Below are 12,085 nucleotides of genomic sequence, written 5' to 3' on the forward strand. Positions count from 1 at the left end.
CAGCCCTGGTACTTCTTAAAATATTTTTTCTTGAATCATCTAAATCATCTTCTTTTGTATTTAATAACAGTGTTGTTAACCGTTAAGTAATTTATTCTATCTTTGTGATTGTCCATGCAAAAATAAAATCTTATTTTCTTTTGATATTACTTTTTAGGGCCAAAGAGAAATGTCACTTCTCCAGGTAGGCATACATCCATTCATGTTATTCTATAGAATGCATAATATAACGAACTTGGGTAACTTTTTTGCTGTTTTTTAATATGCAAGGGATTTTATTAGATTTTAAATGTCTAATGTTACCCTGCTAAACTTGGCAAGATCAGCATGGAATTAGTTACCTTGATATGTAAGCAGACATCCCAACCTGCACAAAGTCATTTCCGGGAGTCAAGAAATCAACAACGGGGGAAGGGGGCTGATGAATTCGGTTCGAGAGTAGAGATAAAATCCCGAGGCACACACGCACACTAGCACACACACGCAAGGTCTCGCGCTCACTCTCTATGCCGTAGAGCTCTTGCTTCCGGGAGATTTTAACTGATTTGCGGGCATCAGGGAGCCGCTATCAATATGCGGGAGACTCCCGGAACTTCCGGGAGACTTGGGATGTCTGTGTAAGCTAACCAGGCATTGTTTATACCTGCAGGAACAAGTGCAAGAAGATATCTTACAGCGTATGCTAACCAAGTTTAACTTGATTTGTCGGAATGAAGCTATAGATTTGGATTACCTCCTGGATGTTGCTCAGCAAGAACTTGCTTTGGATATTAATGCATCAAATAGTGTTAACATCCCAGATAACTTAATTAGGGGGTCTACAGGAGTTAATCAACGTAGTTAATATATCTCTGAATTCGGAAGAGACTTCAGGAAATGCATCAGAAATTGTAACTTACACCTGGGGAAACGTGGGACGCCCACGTTTGGAAATCAGCAGGGATGACCTTAAAGAACTTCTCACTACTGCTCTTCCTTTAGAAACTCTTGCACAGCTCTGTGGTGTTTCAAGAAGAACAATGAACAGAAGACTGAAGGAGCAGTCCCTCTCTGTCAGAGGCTGCTATTGCAGCATATCAGATAATGGATCGTGTGGTGAGATCAATAAAAACAAGAATGCCCCATGCTGGTTACAGGCTAGTGAAAGGGGACCTTTTGGCTAGAGGGCACCGCATACAAAGGCACAGGGTGAAGGCCAGTATGCAACGGGTGGATGGAGCTGGAATTTTGGCCAGAATGTTCCAGCTTGGTTTTGTAGCTCGTAGAAGTTAGTATGTTCCTGCTCCATTGTCCCTAGTTCATGTGGTATTTCGTGGGATTGATGGATTCTCAAGGAAGGTACTGTTTGTCAAACTTTGTATATGGTCTGTTTTTAAACTCAAAAGGTTATAATAGTTGCCAGATTTGTCACTACAAATTGGTTTCAAAAGTAAATGTTCTATTATAAAATATTAAAATCTTTTTAATTTTAGATCCTGCATCTTGATGCTGCTGCAAACAACACAGCATCGACTGCTTTCTAATTTTTTTTGGAGGGTGTCCACAAACATGGGTGGCCGTCGAGGTAAAAATTATCTTTACTACATGACATGTTAGTCATGATGATTTATCAGTGTTTGAACCTATGAATGAGACCTCTTCAAAACTTTTGTCAGATCGCCTCTTTGATCATTTGATAATAATTGGAATTTGTTGCTCTCATGAAATCCAAAATGAGCCAATATTTGGCATGACATTTCAAAATGTCACACTTTCAACATTTGATATGTTATCTATATTCTATTGTGAATAAAATATAAGTTTATGAGATTTGTAAATTATTCCATTCCTTTTTTACTCACAATTTGTACAGTGTCCCAACTTTTTTGGAATCGGGTTTATATATATATATATTATGGGTGTAACGATACGCGTATTTGTATTGAACCGTTCGGTACGAGGCTTTCGGTTCAGTTTTCGGTACGCATTTTCAAACCGAATGTTTCGTTGGACCATTTTTCCTGCCGACCAAAATTTTGTTATTTCAAATGTAGGCGCGTGTCGCGTAGCAAGCGCGCTCATAATGTAAGAGACGCCGGCGCGACCACAACATTGCCCAACATCAAATGGCAAACGTAATGCAAGCGGAACGAAACTGCTCGTTATTGTGTGGTTGAAGGACCGTTTATCAGTTTGGACCAGTGCAGCGCGAGCCGATTGTGATCATGCGACAGTGTTACTACACAGTGCTAATAAGAGATCCGGTAAAGAAAGCATTTGAATTCGCCACAGAAGTAATAACATCGCTGCGAGATCTAGTGAGAAACATTCACATTTCTCCGTTATTAACGGATCAAACAGCGCTGACGTGGAAAACAGGAAGAAACATTGTGCCATGAATGAACTATCCAGTGTCCACAGATCAGCAACATTCACCATGGATTTACTGTAGTAACACTAACTGCAACCATGGAAGTTTGGCAGGAATAGTAGGCTATAATGCCTTCAAGTAACATTACGTCGTTTTTATTTTGACATTATGAATACAATTGCTGCCCTCAAATGTTAATCTTAACTAAAATAAACCTTTGTTTATTACTACTACAATATTACATCGGGTTAAATTGGGATTTATTATGTGGGGGGGCTCTCCCTAGGGGGGTCCGGGGGTATGCCCCCCGTGAATTTCTTTTGAAAAATAAACTATTAAATGGCATTTTCTGGAGAGTTTTGTGCAAAGAAATGGAGAAATTGAGTCTTACATGATATGTGAAAAACTGCAAGGTTAAGAGCATATTTGCATTGTTGTAGTATCAACAGGTATTAGTACATTTAGCATTTACATTACTGTTAATCAGCAGTGGTGGAATGAAACGAAGTACAAATAGCCTACTTTACTTAAGTAGAATCAATAGTGCATACTTTTGACTTTTACTTCGTTACATTTTGCAGCAATTATTATACTTTCTACTCCACTACATTTATACAACGTTTCGTTACATTTTCTGATCAGTTTTTCCCCCTGCCAAAACAGGGAAGGGTGGCGCTGCCAATAAAGCACGTAAAAGCTGTCACAAAGAACCGGCAAAAGTAATGATTATGAATATGTAAAATATAGCAAGGAGACATTTTTATTCTTTATTAATAAACAAGTGTTTTCTGTGTCAGTGCCCTGCCTGCATAGATGAAGTTGACGATGCTATCCTCGCAATCTTCGCAGTAGTGAACGCACCAGAGAGAAATGCACATTTCGGATTACACAAGCAGCGGTCTGTTTTCTTTCGTTTTGAATTGTTCTGTTTAAAAGAAGACCCTCCAAGCTTTCTATAGATATATTTATCAGGTCTGTCAGGCAAGTAGGCTCCCTTATACGCTGAGTTTCGGTTCATTTATGAGACGAGTCCAGTTCACTCGCCGGCGCGTCCGTGTCGTGATTATCTAAATTGTTTATATACTATATTTACGTCTTATTGATTAAATCCAGGCAATTGGTGGATGAAACATTGATTACAATTAAGATACAATTAATACCAAACGAAATTCATTTTAAAGAAAGGCTTTGTGCTTTCTGTTTGAGGTCTCAGTGAAAGTTTTAAACAGTCTTTTAGTGCCGCATGTGTTGGAGATTTTCCTTTGCCTCATGTAAAAAGTCTGTATTTCTGTGTCTCAGTCAGAACCCAGGTTAAATCAGGATACATCAGGTCAAATTAGGTCAAGTGGTCTGTGAGGATGAAAGAGTACCTAACAAGCTCAGAGAGAAGATGTGTATGGGTAACTGATAAGATGGTACTAAAAACGTCAATTAAAAATGATGGATGGTATGACAACACTGCAGGTGCATTGAATCATGTGACCAAAGATGTTCTAGAAAATGGGTATGACCAAAGATTTTTCCACCAATAGAATAATGTCTCCGCAAAGGTGACGCTAGCGGTAGCGAGATCTCGATAGTTGATTGGCTACCTAGTGATAAGAAAAGGTATAAAACCTGAGGTTCTGACTGTTGCAGATCAGATGAACAGCTGCATCTCACTTTGTTGCTTGTCAATAAAGTTACTTCTTCTGACACCTGGAAATTCGACTCTTGAGAGATTTCTTCGAGACCCGATTTGAGGACTTAGAATTTGCTACAACATAATTGGCGAGCCAGCCAGGAGTGGCGAAGGGGTCGAGGAGTGACCGGGGGAGCTCGCTGGCAGAGGCCTCACAAAACAAAGGCGCGCCATAAAATCAGGTAAGCAATTTTTGCTTATATTTGTTTTGTGTGGCTCCTGGTAAGCTAGCGCCTGGTTGGTAACGGCTTAAAAAAAAAAAAAAAAAAAAAAAAAAAAAAGACCCCACCAAAAAGAACCTAAAATTGATAAGGAATCAAAAGGAGGGTAGTTTCCAGGAGGGTAGTTTCCAGTTTCCACTAATCGCGCTGTGTTAAACTCTTTTGCTTTGCTACTAACTGCTCTGCCTGATAAATTAACCGTGTTGCTTTGAGCTGTTTTGTGCTGGCACTGACCACGCTGCTTTGAACTGCCCTAATTAAGAGAAGAGAAGTCATTTCTGAGATAAGACTGAGATAAGTGACTGAGAGAAGCTGAGACAGTGAAAGTGTATGAGAATATTATGTTGGATCTATAAAAATGGAGAGACGAGACTGATGAAATTATATGGACAGTGAAAAGCAAATTAATATAAAGAATATAAGAAAATATAGAATTCATAAAAACACTCCCAGATACTGGGTTTGTAGACTGTTTGGTCACGTTCCAGATTGCAGATTCTGTGATCCAGATAGGGAAACACAGCCCATACTGAACAGAAATTGAATGAATTAACTGTGTCTCTCCATTTGTTATAAGGAAAAATAACTGTGTGTGTGTATGTACAGTATGTATGTGTGTGAATGAAATCCCGGGTGTATGAATGAATATACTAACAAACTAAGTATATTTGGATTGAGATAAAGAAGTAGGGAGGGAGAAACGTGACAGCAATAAAACAACTGATTATATTCTTTGAAGCTTGAAGAAGAAAACACATGTTGACCAGGGCACGAGACCATTATGAGGAAGAAGAAACTAGGGAATCAAGAGAAAGAAAAGAAGAAAATGACTTTAAACAGGCATTAAGACAAACCAGAGGCATCAAAAATAATTTTTGGTTAGAAAAAGAATTCATAGATGATGAAGGACAGAGACAAGAATTGACGATTCAAAAGAAAAATGAATTCTTACAAAAATTGACAAAAATCACAAATCTGAGCCAACTTGAGGATGAGTGGCCCTTAGTGGATTGGGTTAAAGCGATCAAAAGACAGATAACCTTTGAAGTCTTAAGACCACACTTGAACAGATTTGACCTTCCCAAAACTACTCTTTTGGAATCATTGCTGATCAAATCAAAAATAAAACTGAATCCATTGTATATCCCATACCTGAAAAGAGATGTGTGGTATACTTGGCCTCGGGGTTTGGGAGGAGCCACAATTTTGAGGAACATGTATATGGTAGTGAGCTCATGTCTAAGACCAGTACAGTGGGAAAGTGACATAGTCGTTGAAGTCAGAAATGTAGGGGAAATCAGACCAGCACTGGTAGATAATTGGACACTGGAAAGGTTAGAGGTAGAGGTATTTTTGAGGAGCAACCTCAACCAAGCCAGTCATATGTTGGTAGAAATCTATGAAAACGAAGAAGAGACAGAAGAGCAGTCAGCTGTCAAAGAAGAGCAGTCAGTAACAACTGAGAATGTCGCAACAATGGACAACTAGGAGGGGCAGGAGAGGAAACAGGGGAAGAAAAATCTTAAACCAAAACGAAAGAAAAAAATTTGATTGATTTATTTGAGCCATTACAATTAGAAATCTGCACTAGAGAGGAATTAAACATTTCAATCACCATGTGGGGAGGCCATGAAGTGAAATTGACCCCATCTCTCACTTATCTATATAGGGCAGGAAGTGTAACTGCACGAGGCCGGTGGGTGGAGGAGAGCATAATCTGGAGTTTTGAACTGATGTGCCTGGGGGAAGACATAATTTGGAAACGCAATATACACGATTGGCTAGGAGACGTGACACCGAAGCCATTGACTGAGGTACAAATACGAGCCATTTTGAAGTATCTCCAAAAAATTAAACAGGTACCTGAATTTCTCAACATAAAAGAAAAGTAAAAAAAACAAAACAAAAAAAAAAACATAATTTTTTAGCTAATTGAGTGGGGATATAGACAATTGGAATTAGGGCAATGGCTTCGACGTCACCTCATCAAGAGACCCCTGTAGAGCAGCTCATATCACAGTATCCAATATGCAAAGATACTATTAAAGACCTGTCTAGAAAATGGGAAAAGAGAACCAAAAAATTAAATACTAAGTGGCCAGCAGAGGGAACATTTGATTTGGCTATGTGCAGGGAAATGGGAGCGATAATAAAAAACCACAAAGCACACGATAAAAGTAAGAAAAGAGATGAGAAAAGGGAAAAAGAGCAGGAGGTGTTGAATTTATTTAGAAGTCAGGGAGCAAAATTGTTAAAGGAGAAACAAGCTAATGGAAAGATAGAGGAGGAAAATGAAACAATAGAAACCCCACCCCCTTATGCACCACCCTATGATTTGACTGGTAAACAACTGCCACTTATAAATGCCAAAGTAACAGTACAGGGCAAGGTGGACTTTGAAGACGACCCAGATGAAGAAGGAGATGGAGGAGAAAGACGAGGGGGTCCTGGCCACAGGGAGATAACTGGCTCAATCTTTGACACTCCGACTCTAATGAATCAAGACATCCCAAGTTTTGAAAGACACCAAGACAGTAGACCAAGTATGAGACGTCTGGCCAGGGCAAACACAGACCCCACCCTAAAAAATCCCTATCACCATGCAGACCAAGCCCTCCGAGAACTCAAAGAACACCTGGAAAAGGAGAAGGAAGAAGACAGCCTACGGATCACAGCTGAACGAGAACAGCTAGAAAGAGACATTCACATAACCGAAGAAGCGATTCGACAAGAAGCTGACTCCATGCGACGAGCCTTGGAAGAAGCCTCACAGAGAGATCGTCAGAGACTTCAAAGTCGCTCAAGGAGCAGATCCCGCTCAGTCAGCCCTTACTACAAGAATGTATCAGGAACTCTCCTTCTGGAGGACCCCTCCCACAACCAGCCACATTGGAGAAGAGGGCACAATTTGAGGAACAGGTCAGTGAGCGGATTATGCCTGCACAAAGAAAAAGGGAATCAACAAAAGGAAGAACAGAAACAATGCCCCATCCTGATAAAAGGACATCAAGGACAATATGTGCCATGGGCGGGACAGGATCTGGACGGACTGATAGCCCGCCTCCCTGACATACATGAGGGGGCTGGCAAATGGATTCGACTGTTGGAGGAGGAGACGATGGGTAAGATCCTGGCCATCGGAGATATCAAAGCCCTGCTGGCGAAATGCGTGGGAGGTGCAAAAACGAATGAAATCCTTGCCGATGCAGGACTTAACCGAGCAATTGACTCCATAACAATGGACGCCATGCCACTCGACCATAACAGAACCACAATGTGGCAGGCCCTAAGGGAACATTATCCAACTCAAATGGATCTAAAACTGTTAAGAGGTGAACCAATGGGAGAAGCAGAAAACCCAACTACTTATGTCCAGAGACAATCAAGAAGATGGAAACAAGACCTGGAAAGGGATCCTGAGCGGGATCCGGTGATAGCAACACTGTTCAGGACTGCCATACTGGAAGCCATGCCTTCTGCTGTGAAAACCAAACTGGAAGATGTGGTGGGACTGAACTCAAAGACAACAAAGGAATTCTGTGACCATGTGACTCATGCAGTAGAACAATACAGAAAGAACGAACAAAAGTTGAAGAATCAAGAAAGAGAACTTCAAAGAAGACTGACTCAGCTGCAGCTGGATGAATTAATCAACAAAAAGAAAAAAGTCCAAGCTGCAGTAAAGGAAGTTGAAGATCAATCTGTAATCATGGCAGCTGTAAATATACCACACCCAGCCACACAGGCTGCACAGCCGATACCAGCACCTGTGGGCCAGACTGCACTTAACACTGCAGGACCACCGCAGCAGCAAAACGCACCAATTGTGATATACCTTCCTGAAAAACAGGACAACAGAAGTGGAACAATGCCAGGAAGAGGAAGAGGAAGAGGAAGACAATACAACAATCAACAAAGGATTACTTACCAACAAGGCCTGGTGTGCTGGGGATGCAACCAGCCTGGACATACCAAGAGAATCTGCCCCACAAACCCATGGCCACAAAATGGGCCCCCACAGGGTCAGATGCATCAGCCATGGCAGCAACTTCACCAGAACCAGCAACATCAAATATCAGGGCCTGTCAATCCATGGCGTGGCCCTGATCAAGGCTTCTAGGGATGCCCAGAGAATCCTACAGGGAGGGGTCAGCTTCCAATGCTATCATCTAATGCTGATCAAGAACCTATGCTGCGGGTCAAAATAGAGGACAAAATAATACCCATGATGCTGGACACGGGGGCAACGTTCACGAGCTTGAGCTCAAATTACGCCTCTCACCTCCCTAGGTCTGGAAAATATGTCAAGACAGTAGGATTCTCGGGACTAACGCAGCTAATTCCAATGACGACCCCAGTCAGCATAAAAATCAAGGACTCAGAAATAAAAATTCCTGTACTGATTTCCGAACAAACCCCAATTAATCTTTTGGGTAGGGACGCCATATGCAAGCTGAATCTACAAATATGGTGCTCCCCAGATGGAATATATATAGAAAACACTGGCATAAAACAAATGGCAGTCGTAGGAAATAGCTCCCTACAGGAACCACAAGCCAGTATATTTTGGATAGGGAATCTAGATAGTGGAGTGAAGGAAATACTTGAGAAATGGGGAAAGTACATAAAAGAACAGCTTAGAAAACCATGCCTACCAGAAACTGAGTTTCATTGTACTATGAGGTATGATCCCCTTAGAAGCCCAGAACTGGAAAAAGACTGGTTAGAAAAGACACAGGGACAAACTGTACAATTTACCTCAGATTATTTGATTGTAGGATCAGCAGGAGCAGCATTGCACATCGAAGAGTGTGATTTCACCAAGACATGGTTCAAAATAGAAGGCTCAACCCCACATGTTACTCTGTACCTAAATGAGGGATATCAAGCAAAAGACTTGGGACCAATGATGCTAAGAGTCAAAGGAAAACAATGGGAAGCTACTGAAAACCCTTTCATTTTTCAAACAGCAGATAGGACACACCTTAAAATCTTGTGCACAGCTAACATGATAGGGACTCCCAAATTAATAGTAGATATGAAAGAAAAACAGGAATCAAGGTCAAAAATTGAGGAATTAATGTTAGAGATGGAACAGAAAGTACCCATGCAATTATGGTCCAAACATGATACAGATGTAGGACTGGTCAAATCAGCAAATCCTATTAGAATTAGAGTAAAATCAGGAATGCAGTTGCCAAGAAAACAACAGTATCCATTAAAACATGAAGCAGTAGAGGGAATAAGAAAAACAATTGAGGGATTAGTAAAAGCTGGAGTATTGATTGAAACTACTAGTTATTGTAACACCCCGATCTTGCCAGTTGAAAAAGCCAACAAGTCAAAGTGGAGGCTAGTGCATGATTTAAGGGCAGTTAATGAAGTAGTTGAAGATTGGCCAGTAGAAGTCCCAAATCCACATACGTTGTTGACAAATGTTCCACCTGCTGCTAATTATTTCACTGTGATTGATCTTACCTCTGCTTTTTTCTCAGTCCCTCTAGCAGAAGAAAGCAGACACCTTTTTTCATTCAGATACCAAGGTAAACAATATACATACACGAGAATCCCCCAAGGGCTAAAACACTCACCCCATATATTTAATCAAATCCTGAAGCAGGATTTGGAGGATCTGAGAATGGATAGCACATTGATTCAGTATGTAGATGACTTATTAATATGCTCACCAACGCTTGAACAGTGCCATAAGGATTCAATCAAAGTGCTCACTAAGTTAGCAGAAGGCGGTCACAAGGCTTCAAAAGAAAAATTACAATATTGCTTGTCTCAGGTAGAATACCTGGGTCGAATTATTGCACATCAAACAAGAGCAATATCACCCAATCAATTGGAGGGAATCAGCAAAGCACCACAACCACAAACTGTGGGACAGATGATGACGTTTCTGGGAATGACAGGGTTTAGTGCTGATTGGATAGAGGACTATACTGTTAAAACAGCCCCACTGCGAGCTTTAATGAAACAGGCAGGACAGCAGAATCTTAGAGCACCCCTGACATGGGATTCTGGGGCACTGTTGGCGTTTGAGTCTTTAAAAAAGGAATTGCAATCTGCCCCAGCATTAGCCACACCTAATTATGATAAGGATTTTTATCTATACGTGGCAAATAGAAAAGATGGATTTGCTTCTGCTGTACTTATGCAGGAAACATGTAGCGGTAGGAAAAAACAACCTATCGCATACTATAGTACAAAGTTGGATAATGTTGCTCAAGGCTACCCACCATGTTATCAACAAGGCTTAGCTGCTGTTTATTTAGCTTATGATAAAGCTTCTACCATTACAATGGGCTATCCAGTCATAATTTACACCCATCATAAGATTGTTGAATTACTCGAGCAAGGAAGATTTGTTTTAACTCAAGGTAGATGCTTAGAATACTCCACCCTACTAACTTATCCTGACATCACAATCAAAAGATGCACCACAACAAACCCAGCAAATTTTGTTTTGTTAGAAGGAGAGGGAACACCTCATGACTGTGTTTCTGCCTCTCTGGCTTTTACTCGTCTGAGGCCAGATTTGGAATCAACACCAATTGTTGATGCAGACGTAGTCTACTTTGTAGATGGCTCTTGTTTTAGAGACCACTTAGGCAATCATGCTGGCTTTGCTGTTGTACAAAAGGATGGGGAAAATTTCAATCCTGTTGTGACGCAGCATTGTGAACAACCTTGCTCGGCACAATTGGCCAAACTAAAGGCACTTACTGAAGCTTGTATACTGGCCAAAAACAGAGTCGCCAACATTTATACAGACTCTGCTTATGCCCATGGTGTATGTCACCTCTTTGGTGCAGTATGGAAACAAAGAGGATTTTAAAAAAGTGATGGAACCCCAATCCAACATGGGGACCAAATTGTTAAATTGATCACGTCTATGATGTTTCCTACTAAGTTAGCCATCATCAAATGTCAGGCTCATAAAAAAGGTAATGACTTTGTGATTAAAGGAAATAATGAAGCTGACATCCTAGCTAAAAAGGCTTCAGGGTGTAAATTGGCAGTCATGGCCCCGACTGTCCTCATCCAGCCCCTCCCCACTGTAGATAGCATTGCCCAAATGCAATCCAGAGCCTCTCTAGCTGAACTACACCTATGGCAGCAACGAGGGGCAACGAGAGATGCTAATAATATCTGGAGATCACACGAAGGCCATATGATAGCCCCAACCCCTTTACTTAATATTCTAATTCCAGATGCGCATGGTCTTGACCATTGCGCTAGGGGGGAGATTCTGAAAAAGATTAAAAGACAAGGATTCTGGTCACCATATCTGCAAGCAAGAGTAGATGAATTTCTAAGCGAATGTGAAATCTGTGCACAAAACAATGTCAGAAAAGGAACGGCGACCCCAATAGGCTCTATCCCAGTCCCTGAAGGACCGTTCAAACATTTGGTGATGGACTATGTAGACATGATAAAATCAGTAAGGGGAAAAAGATATATGTTAGTTATCATAGACAGATTTAGTAGATGGGTCGAAGCAGAACCCTCAGCAGAACAAGGAGCGCAAACAGTGATTAAGTTCTTAACCAGAGAAGTCATTCCAAGATTTGGTATCCCATCCCAGATTAGTTCTGACAATGGATCTGCATTTATCCAAAAGACAGTGAAAGCAGTAATACAACAGTTAAGAATAAAACAAAGACTCGGCTGCATTTACAGGCCGCAAGCACAAGGAATGGTTGAGAGGGTTAATGCGACGCTTAAGGCTAAAATCAATAAAATCTGTGCAGACACTAAACTCAACTGGGTAGATGCGTTACCTCTTGCCTTGATGAGCTACCGTATGCAAACTAATAGAATCAC

The 12,085-nt window shown here is 41.0% G+C and overlaps 1 protein-coding gene across 1 annotated transcript in view; it reads left to right on the forward strand.

The window, feature by feature from the left end:
* LOC309496074 (uncharacterized protein) overlaps nt 1-12,085 on the forward strand; it is a 176,959-nt gene that overhangs the window by 141,892 nt on the left and 22,982 nt on the right. The window lies entirely within an intron of this gene.

The sequence above is a fragment of the Leuciscus leuciscus genome (assembly GCF_965113295.1).
Source record: "Leuciscus leuciscus genome assembly, chromosome: 4".
NCBI lineage: Eukaryota > Metazoa > Chordata > Actinopteri > Cypriniformes > Leuciscidae > Leuciscus > Leuciscus leuciscus.